We start from the raw sequence: 11,378 nt of genomic DNA on the forward strand, positions 1-11,378 counted from the left end.
TAGAAAGTAGTTAAGGGTTACTGATCAGAAAGCCAGAGTTTCAAATCCACAGGACCGCCGAGCTGCAACTGTATAGCCCTTTAAGCCCTATATGTTCCTGGTGTAAAGCATTATGGTTGACCTTCCACTCTCATCTGGGATATGTCAGAGAAAGAATTTCACTGTAGTATGTTGAATAGAATATATTGCAAATAAACATTAATTTATTCAAAATCCAAAATAACCCAGAAGAGGATGGGTTCCCTTTGAATCGTGTTCCTCTCAAGTCTTCTTAAACATTATAATTTAAACGAATAAAAATTTTCTCCAGCCTGCTTAACTGGTATCTAAATATACATCCAGTTTTCTGTAATACTTATGTAGGTATTTCTTTCTTTCTCTCTCATTCTCTCTCTCTCTCCGTCTCTCTCTCTCTCTTCTTCTCTGTAGAGATAGTCAACGGATGTTGGGAATGCTTTCTACAATTCAAATGACAAATTCTTAATTTTTGACTTGTATTCAGTTCAATGTTCACTACCATCACAACTGATACTGAAGTCAATAGCTATTATTGTCCATGCATTACCGAGAGAGAGAGAGAGAGAGAGAGAGAGAGAGAGAGAGAGAGAGAGAGAGCAGCATTATGAAAGGATCCTCAACAGGACCCAGTAACTTGGCAGGACACACAGAAATCTCCCCTCTCCTGTCCTCCATCATCTCCCTCTGCACCTGCCCTCAACCTTAACCCCTCTGATTTCAGCATCAAAGAGCACTTGTGGCTCTGGCTGGGTGGCCCTTAGTCTCTCATTTCCTCCCTGACACAGGCCCCATCAGGGCTGAGTGGGCCCCAGAGAGCCAGCCAGCAGGGCCGCTCATAAGCGCTTCCTGGTCATTTAAGAAGAAGAGAACAGAATGGGGCTCTATTGTCCATTTTGTTATCTGATGGCCTAGGCCAAAAGGTAGACAAAGCCAAGCGCCTTTGGACTTCTCCTCCCGCCTTGCTGACTACACTGAGGTTTTCTTTTTCTTTTTTTTTTTTTTTTTTTTTTTTTTTAGAAGCATGTCTACAATTGAATTAAGGAAGTCAGACAGATCAAAAAAGATAAGTACACAGACGCTCTACATTATCCAAATAAAAATAATTTATAGAAAAGCTCAAAATGTGTTGATTGTAATTATTCACTTATTTGTTTACTAATTTAACTTATTTACTTATATATGTCTCTCTTAGTAGTGACTTCTACTAATGCAAAGTTGAAGTCCTGGCTTTTTACAGTGACTTTTAGCAATTGACTGCCTTTTATTCCAACTCCCAACCTAAGCATTTCCTCTTTTTTAGCTGAATGCCATTTTTGGCAATATTCGATATACTTTCGCAAGCAGCTGTGCAGCAATATCAATGAAGATTCAGATAAAACGAGTTGATGAGTTAGTCAGAGCTGAAATGGCAAGGAAAAGGTCCCTGGGACAACCTTAGTAGTAAACCTTTACAGGAAGCAGGCATATGCCCATGCTTTTCTGGGTAAAACACTGAATAATTGGATTCAAATGTGTCAATTTACTACAATTGCACACTTGGAAGTCAAAGAGTATTGTATGTTGAAACAGTGATTGGTGTGTTTGGCATGTTGTGAGTCCTGAGAGGTGTCTTTACAATTATATGTATGTCATTTGGTAGAGACCTTTATACAAACTGACTTAGTTATCTCATTCATATAGCTGAGCTGTTTAGTGCTAAGGGCCTTGCTCAAGGGCATGGAAATGGTAGCTTGGTGGTGCTGGGATTTGAACTCATGACCTGTGGGTCAGAAATATATCTTCTTTACCCACTGAAAAAACACTTCCTTATGATTACAGCAGTTTCTGGGTAAATTCTACAGTGTCCAAGTGAGATTGACCTTGAAGCAAAAATAAGATTTGGGTAGTAACTGTTTTTGGGAAGTGTACAATAAATCCTTAGGCCATGCATGTAAGACCATCCACACCAGAGATTGAAGCACAGGTGGATTCAAGCAGTTCAGATGCTTCTTAATGCTCCATATTCATTTTAACATTCTCACTAAAAGTGCTTCTAAATTCTCAAATAAATGTCAGATTTCCACAGTCATATAAAAGAGCTGACTTGTCCACAATTGACACATCACCAACAAAAAAGTGCAGCTGACGTAAACACACTGCTCCAATTTAATGAACACACAAGAGCATGTGAAGTTAATGGAGTCATGGAGTACTGACACTGCTATCCTGCTCAAACTCAGCTGCCTGAATAGGTTTTAAGAGCTAGGGCTAAAGAATAGTCCTTTTCCACTGTTACTGTGCTTCTTAGAGAAGCTTAAAAAAAACCTCTACATGGATTTTAGATGCTCAAATGTTAGTGTATTCAAGGATCACTACAAGCTGCGAAAACAGACAGAGACAGTCTTGCCAGCTGGTAAGTAGTGGTAACAAGAAGCTGATTATTCTGGATACTGATGTTACATCACATTTAAGTTCAAGTTAAGAAACTACAGAGCAGTAAAGCAAATAATTATTTGACAGAAAGCACAGGTCAGGAATTACTTCGATGTGGAGCATATACCAGAATTACTCCCTTAAAATTACAGAGGACTATGCACACACATCCATACCTAAAAGCAATTGAACGCAGGCAACCCAATTTCCACCATGTTTTAAAGACAATCTCGAAGCTTAGAAGTGGGAAGGCTGAGATTTCAAGTTTGTCATTTTATTCCTGAGTGGAAGTTTCTAAGTGGTGGGAAGAAAATAGGCAGAAAAAACAAGCCTCCATGTTTGTCTTGTATTAGCAACGATTGTTATATTTGCCTCATCAAATAGCAAAATGTAGAGTCAATTTAATAATATAAACAAGCTAAATTGAGTATATGTTGATTGAGATAAATACATTTCAGGTATTTCTGCAGATGATCTCATACAGAACCGTTTAAAATAGTGGAAAATCGACATTTATCTGTTTAAAAAAAAATTTTAATCGACATTTATCTGTTTTATACAAAAGAGAAGCAAGGGTTATCGTTGAGCTCTGAATTTACAAACTTTCAAGCAGTAGTCCAATGCCCTAACTACAAAAGATACTATACACACAATATCCAAATACTTTAAAATACAGCATGACTCATTTTAAAAAAAATGTGTTTACTGCTGATGCCGTGAGCCTCCGTGTTGACTTGGCATCACTTGGAAATTCAGGTTGGTGCAGGGGTAGATTAGAAATACAAGTTGCAATACAGCATATACTCACTTAGAAATGTAAAGAATGTGTGAAACTCCACATAGACAGGAATCTAAGGATCCAAACAGAGATCTTAGATCTGTGTGGCAATCAGAAAATCTCAATTTATATACAATTGATATACCAGTAGGTCTAGTTAAAATGTTAGTTAGCATTTAATTTAGCAGAGACATTAAATGTTTTAATGCCCAGGTCTTGACATGTACATGGACAGGGTGACTAATTCCAGGTCATACTCTTAAAACAAACTGTGCACATGTGTAACCTGGATAAGTTTTTGCTATTTGTGTTTTTCATCAGCATAGATCAGAACGGTCATGCTGTGAACAGTGTCTCCTACTGGAGAGGTGAATAAAAGACAAGCTCAGGTAGCCATATTTCTGCCAAGCTCTTTGAACGCTCTCCATGACTGATCACTCTGTTGGTTTTCCAGAACCCAGTGCATCCAGAGCTTTTCCCACAGGAAGACAGGTGACAGCTTACACACAGAGTGTATTGTGTGCATTCTATCAAAGAGAGACTTGTTGAATATCATCCACATCAGTGCAGGTGTAGGAAAAGGAGGGGGTGGAAGCTAAACAGCTCCTGTTTCAAACACTCTTTACCTCAGAGATTTAAACTTGAGATGTTGTTAGGAATTAGGTAATAATGGTGTTTTATTTACATTATGAAGCAAAAATTTGAAACGTGTACACATTTCAATAAGAAAAAACTGTTCGTTATTGCTTTGTCTTTTCTAAAATCTGTCTGACTCACTACTGCCACCTGGTGGTGAAGCAGTTACAGAACATGCGAATAAAAAGCGATGAAAACATAAGTAAACATTATTTATATCTATATCTACTTATTTATATTTGTATGTCCTTATAGATAGAAAAAAAAATTATATTCCATAACTTTCCACTAACAAAACACTTTTAACATTATTTAAAAGCTTCGGAATGAATCTATTCAATGCCAGAGAGGTCCAATTATATATTAAAATAGTTTTATATATATAAATGTTATCCTATGCTAAGCCTAATAATAGATTTTGGATGGATGGATGGATGGATGGATGGATGGATGGATGGATGGATGGATGGATGGATGGATGGAGACAGACAGACAGAAGACAGACAGACAGACAGACAGACAGACAGACAGACAGACAGACAGACAGACAGACAGACAGACAGATAGATAGATAGATAGATAGATAGATAGATAGATAGATAGATAGATAGATAGATAACTTTGTCATCCCAAGTATTACAGCAGCACACAGAATAAGAGGTATACAAAAAGCAGCTTGCAGTGTAGATGAAAGATAACAGGGAATACTAAATATATAGATATACTGTACATAAATAAGTATATAAGTGTAAATAAATAAAAGAAACAGCAACAATGTGTACAGATAAAGTGAGAGTGTAATGTAGTAATGTTGCATTGTGTTTAAACATGGTAAACATTGCTGATGTACCAGCAGACTTGAGGTGACTTTAAGTGATTGTTCATGTTCTCCCAGTGTCCATGTCATTTTCCTTCGGGATCTCTGGTTTCCATCTTGCAAAAACATGCCAGAAATTGCCTTTAGGTTTAAAACATGGTGGCCTCCAGAGTGTATTCCTGCCTCACACCCAGTATTCCTGGGATAGACTCCATATCTAATATGACCATGACCACAATAAGACAGTTACTAAAAACATTTGTTGATGATTATGATTATAAGTTCACGATGCTGGTGTTTATATAAAGAATTCTCTTGTGTTGATGTTCCACAACAATAAATGAAATTATGCATAGATAAAAGTATGACATTAAAAAACGGTTCTGTTTGACAATTTTTTTATTAAAAATATACATAAATAAATATCAAAGAGGCGAAATTGAAACCTTAGAAAAATAATTTTTAAATCAGTAAACATTTGTTTGGTGCCAATGTTTAATTCAAGCACCAAAATCCGCCATGGTGCACACATCTGGCAATTAAAAACCATCCTTGTGAAAACTGATGGTGTCCTGATAATTTATGTAATTTAAAACACCATAATTACTTTAAAACATTTACAATAATGTTTTTTGTGTTCATGCTTTATGTTAAGTATGGTTTCACTAATAATAAGAATACATTTGCATAAAGCATCCATATTTGTCCATGCCCACATTGATTAACTTAATAATATATATATATAATATAACATATTATATAATATATTATTTTAAGAAAATGTTAATAAAGGGATTCTATTTCATGATTCGTTTATTCCCACACTATGATAAAATCTAAAACACTCAAGTATGACATAAAAAACAGCATGAGTTTTAAGGCAGTGAAACAAACACAGTGTCATCCAACTCTGATCCATCCATCTCTGTCCCCTAGTTTTTTTCTTTTATTTTTGAAGATCAAGCAATAGCAAAAAAAATTAAAAATTTTTTGAATAATTCCATGTTCTTTTGATCTACGCACAGAAGTATGGGTTCATTTCCATTTTTAATTTTTTTTTTTCCTCCTTGCTTTCTGTAAGAGTGCCAGCATCAAGACTTACCTTGGTGTGCAAATGTGCTGGAATAGGTTAAAAGCAAATCTCCCGGCTCTCTCCAAGCTGAAGTGCAGATGTTATGAAGTTAATTAAAAATTTAGCAATTCGTTTCTTCTGTACCAATTTGGGTTGCATCAAATGGAAGAAAACCGACAAGACATGATTGCGAGAGGAGCGTGCGCGTAACCTGTCACCTTAGATGTGTGAATTGTTGACGAAAATAAGAGACTGGGTATTTTTTTTAGAGCCTTAACTGAACTGAAATTTACATTTATGGCATTTGGCAGACACCCTTATCCAGAGTGACTTACAACTGAGCAGCGGAGAGTTATGGGCCTTGCTCAAGGGCCCAGCAGTGAAACTTGTAATCGTCCGATTCAAAATTCAATACCTTAACCACTGAGGTACCACCTTAAATATGCTGTATTGATCTCGATTACTTTTTTTCACCCTTTTTTTAAACCAATACATGCAGAACATGAATGTTTTATACAGAGAATTACCTATATTCATCAAAAGGTTGAGTTTTTTTTATATTAATTTACAACCTGTTGGGCCACCACATTTCATAATCAACATGATGATGGATTGAAAATACAGCAGCAGTGGGCATTTCCCACAACCCCCAAAACCGCTGTACACTAGCACAAGACTTCATAAATAATCATCATTGTTTACTGATATTGCGTCAGATGTAGACACTGACATTCCCCCCATCATCTGCTGGCAGAGATGAGAAAGGTGCTGTAAAGAAAGCGTGTCATGTCTCCAGGTGCCTGCTGACACGAGCAAGGGTTTGATTCTGTGCACAGGTGTTGCAGAACTCTTGGCACCGGCCTCCCATGCCTGCACACAGCACAGTGTTAAGCGCTAGCTTCTGGCACTTCCCAACGGACCTGTATTTCCACTGAGGGATATTACAAGCGGCAGGCACATGCCTCTGATCTGCATGCGCCAGGCACATGCCAGGTCCTGGGTGAATAATGCTTGACTTGTTCAATTTGTTTAGAAGCCTCATTCAGGGCTTTGAAGCCACGCATCTTAGCATAAATCATAACCTGTCTCTGTCTTTCATGAGTGCTTTCAAATGCAACATCTGCTTTTTGAGTCACCGCTTTAGAATTAAATAAGCAACATCAATAGATGGGCCAAATTCTGTATAATGGCAAGTTTTTGGATATCTTTTCCGTTTTTCTTTTAATATGTCTGGAAAATTAAATGCCTGGCCACAGTGCTGTAACAGGAAAACATGCAAATTATGTTATTGGTAGTGTAACCTACTTAGGAAAGCATTAGGGCTGGAGGGTATGCAGATTGTGTTTGCTCTGTCATCATGATGCTATGGGTTTGTTCATTTGTTTTGCTAAAGCAGAACCTTCTGTTCATCTATCGAATATGCCTGGGGATGGAGCGTCATGTATTGAGCTTAACAGTTAATAACATGAACTTATACCACTTATAGTATTAATGAACTCTCAAATCTGATTGGTCATTCTACTATGTTATTGTAGGTGCAGAAAGATCCAATTCCTATTCAGCTATTACCAGAGATTTTAATTAATGAAGTACAAAGACTTTGTTACTGTACTTAAGTAGATTTTTCTGGTATCAGTACTTAACGTTAGTATTTATTTTTCTTTTAATTTCACTCAAAATAATTTCCAAAATATCTGTACTTTCTTACATTTTCAAACCAGGCTCGTTATTTTAGTTTTAATTTATTTTCTGACATGATCAATATTTTTTCTTCTCATCACACCTTTTCAGCCCATCAATCTATTTCCTGTCATTTTTCAACCTATCACTGGTGTATCATTTCCTGGCTATCATGCACAACAGACGTAGGCTAGGCTACGAGGCTAACAACAAACAAGGCAGAAGTCAGCAATAAGTATGGCTGACGTGGATGAGACAGAGGAAGTCAGCGATGTAAACATGACTGAGAACAGAGACATTCTTGATCAGCTTATAATCATAATCTTTGATTTGCCTGTGTTCTATATGGTGGATGTTCTGACTGGATACATTCATTAGATAACAAAATGTAAAGTTTTTTTTCTATTAATATATTAAGAAGATGTGAGGTCCAGTTACCAGCATGGCACTAAAACATTTTATAGTAATGGCTACTTTTTACTTAAGTATATTTCAGAGCCCAACCTTCTTTACTTTAACTTGAGTGAAAAAGTGTAGTCAGTACTTCAACTTTTACCAGAGTCTTTTAAAACATGAGTATCTGTACTTCTACTTTAATGATGTGTGTTCTTCTCTGGATATTACAGTGAAAATGTCATCATGTGAGACTAATAAATTGAAAAATAACATGGTGTTATTTTTTATGAAGGTGTTCAACATTTTAGAGGATTTATCCAACAACTGTCTAATATTTATGGAAAAAATCACCAGTGTCATGTAACTATCATTAACTTGTTGATGATTAAGAGCATTTTTCATGAAGCTGTTCTCTTTCTTAGTATGATCATTTTGGGAAATTTCTATCATCAAATCACAACAAATTATTATACATTATGTTTTACTGTTTTGCTCTCACTACCACTTATCAGTGCTTTCATTGGAGTCATATTTAAGCAGGGGATTCATATTTCACTGAAGTAAAGGAATGATGTAATGTGCCCTCCACGGAAAGTTCCCCTCTACAGGATTGTCACTATCATGACAAAGCTGCATTTTGTTGTCTTATTACCATAAAAACAAAGGCTGAAACGAGGAAGTTGGTGAGGAACAACTGTTTATAGCTGCTATAACTGAAAAGAGGAACTAACTTTTTGAGGACACAGAATTAAACATAAATTGGACAGTTAAGAATATGGCACGCTATTGTTTAATTAATAAATTTCAATTGCATTCATTGCCACGTTTGCTGTTTTTAATGTAAAGGACATTAAGACCTTATAAAAAAAACAAACCTGTTTCTTTGTAGTCAGAGTAAATCAGCCTGGCACTGGGCTGCATTACTAACTGGTCCTTAAATATTTTCAAATAATGGTACGCCCTGTTGTGTTTAATCATCCACTCAATGGGAGGATCTGACTTGTACTATCTAACCAGAAGTAAATGGAAAACACCACAATGATAAGTGTTTCTGTGCAGTCTTTCTGTCAGTTCAGGAATATTTAAGATTATTTAATTTTATTATAATCCAGTTGATTATTTCTTTATAATTCGTTTCATTCAAAGTCCATAATAATCAACTGCACAAGGTACTGTATAAGAGGTTATTCCATTAATAATAATTTAATTTGAAATGTAAGCCTTGACTTCACATCACCTCCTCTTTCAATTAAGGCAAAGATCAAACAAAAAAAAAACTAAATTCCTCTCCATCATAATGCGCGTCTCTCCTCCATATGCAGCATTAAGAATTCTTTTTGCACATCGAGCAAGGAGCGAGGGAAAAACATTCATGTTTAAGATTAATTTTCCAAAGGCAGTTATTTGATGAGTAGTCGTCAATTAACAGTAAGAACACTTTATACCAGGAGAATTAGATGAAAGCACATCCCTGTCACATGGTGCCACTGGCTCTACGCTCCACAGCACATCTGTCTATAGGATGACACTTCTCCATATGATCCAGGTGCTGACGGAGAAGAGCGAACAGATGCTAATGGAGCAGAAAAAGTAGATAAAGCTGTAAGCAGCTCCTTGTTGCCTCATCATTATTGCAGTGGGAGAAGCAGGCCTCTCCTGGCCTAAAGGGTGAACTGCAGAAGAAGTGTGTTTGTAATCAAAGATTTGCACAATTTTTTGGAAAGCTTTACCACATAACACAACAAGATTCTGTGTTTATTTTGGAAGAGGTTTAATATGGAGGAAAGAAGACATTTTGCGTGCATTATAGCTCCTAAAATGCAAATATGAAAACATTTTAAGAATGTTTGAGGTAAAGTTTATAAAACTTTCTTACAACTTTACTGCACTATTAAAGATTGAGTTATATTCATATAAACACTAGTTTTTGTCTAAAATCCCACAGAGGACAGGGTAAAAAACAATGGAAAATGTATTATTATTTTGGCTGTTCCCATTAGGGGTCGTCTTAGCGGATCATCTGTCTCCATACTTCTCTGTTCTCTACATCTGCCTCTTTCAAACCAACTACCTGCATGTCTTCCCTCACCACATCCATAAACCTCCTCCTTGGCCTTCCTTGTTTCCTCCTTCCTGGTGGCTCCATCCACAGCATTCTCCTACCGACATACACCATGTCCCTTCGCTGCACATGAACAAAGCATCTCAATTGAGCCTCCCTCACCTTGTCACCAAAACGACCTTCATGCGCTGTCCCTCTAATAAACTCTGCTACCTCCAGCTCCACCTCCTGTGTTTTAGTCAATGCCACTCTCTCTAAACCATACAACATCACAGGTCTCACCACAGTCCTATAAACTTTCCCTCTCACTCTCACAGATACCCTACTATCACAAATCACTCCTGCCACTTTTCTCCACACACTCCACCCTGCCTGCACTCTTTTCTTCATTTCTCTAACACAGTCTCCATTACTTTAGCACTGTTGAACCCAAGTATCTGAACTCCTCCACCTTCTCCACCTCTTCTCCCTGCAACCGCACCACTCCACTGCCCTCCCTCTAATTCAAACACATGTAATCTGTCTTACTCCCACTTTCATTCCCCTTCTCTTCAGCGCATACCTCCACCTCTCCAGGCTCTTCTCAATCTGCTCCCGTCTCTCACCACAAATCACAATATCATCTGCGAACATCATAGTCCATGGAGACTCTTGTCTGACCTAATTTGTCAACCTGTCCATCACCACTGCAAACAGGAAAGGGCTCAGAGCTGATCCATGATGCAAACCCACCTCCACCTTGAACCAGTCTGTCATTCCTACTGCACACTTCACTGCTATCACACTGTCCTCATACATGTCCTGCACCACCCTTACATACTTCTCTGACACAACTGACTTCCTCCTATAATACCACAACTCCTCTTAAGTAATAATTCAATAATTTCCACTTGCAAAAAGTGCTCACACTTAGAAACAGTGCTTATACATTGAAATTTCTATCTTCATAGCATATAATTTAGACCTTCTTTAGTTGTTTCATAGTTATGTTATAGAATGTCAAAAATAGTTTGTTTCTGTTATCACTAACAAATAGCAACTATAAATAAATGTCCACTAATTTTTATTACTTTTGTTCTTTCTAATAAACACTTACAAAGCATTTAAACTGAGGATTAATTTAGAAATATGTTAAACAAGGTCTTACAAAAACAATCATATCAATACTTATAGTAAAGTTATTATAACAGAAAAAAAAATTTTTTTGTTCGACTAAATACTTTCACATCCTGTACTTTAAGAACAGACTTATAAATTCAGATTCATGAGTTTTCCTGAACATAAGTATCTTTTTTAGTCATTAGGCATTACATGAGCTGTTGCAATGTATTACACACTTTTCAGAAAAAATAAGGCTTTCTGAAGACATCGCCTGGGGTTCACATGAGCTACAATCCCCATATTTACTTGCTGCTTGTAACAATGACAAAGGTGTGTGTGTGTGTGTGTGTGTACACTAATTCTTTTTGTCTGTTCCGAAATATGGTCTTGTGTAATTGATAAATCA

Source organism: Silurus aristotelis (assembly GCF_946808225.1).
Source record: "Silurus aristotelis genome assembly, chromosome: 19".
Lineage (NCBI taxonomy): Eukaryota > Metazoa > Chordata > Actinopteri > Siluriformes > Siluridae > Silurus > Silurus aristotelis.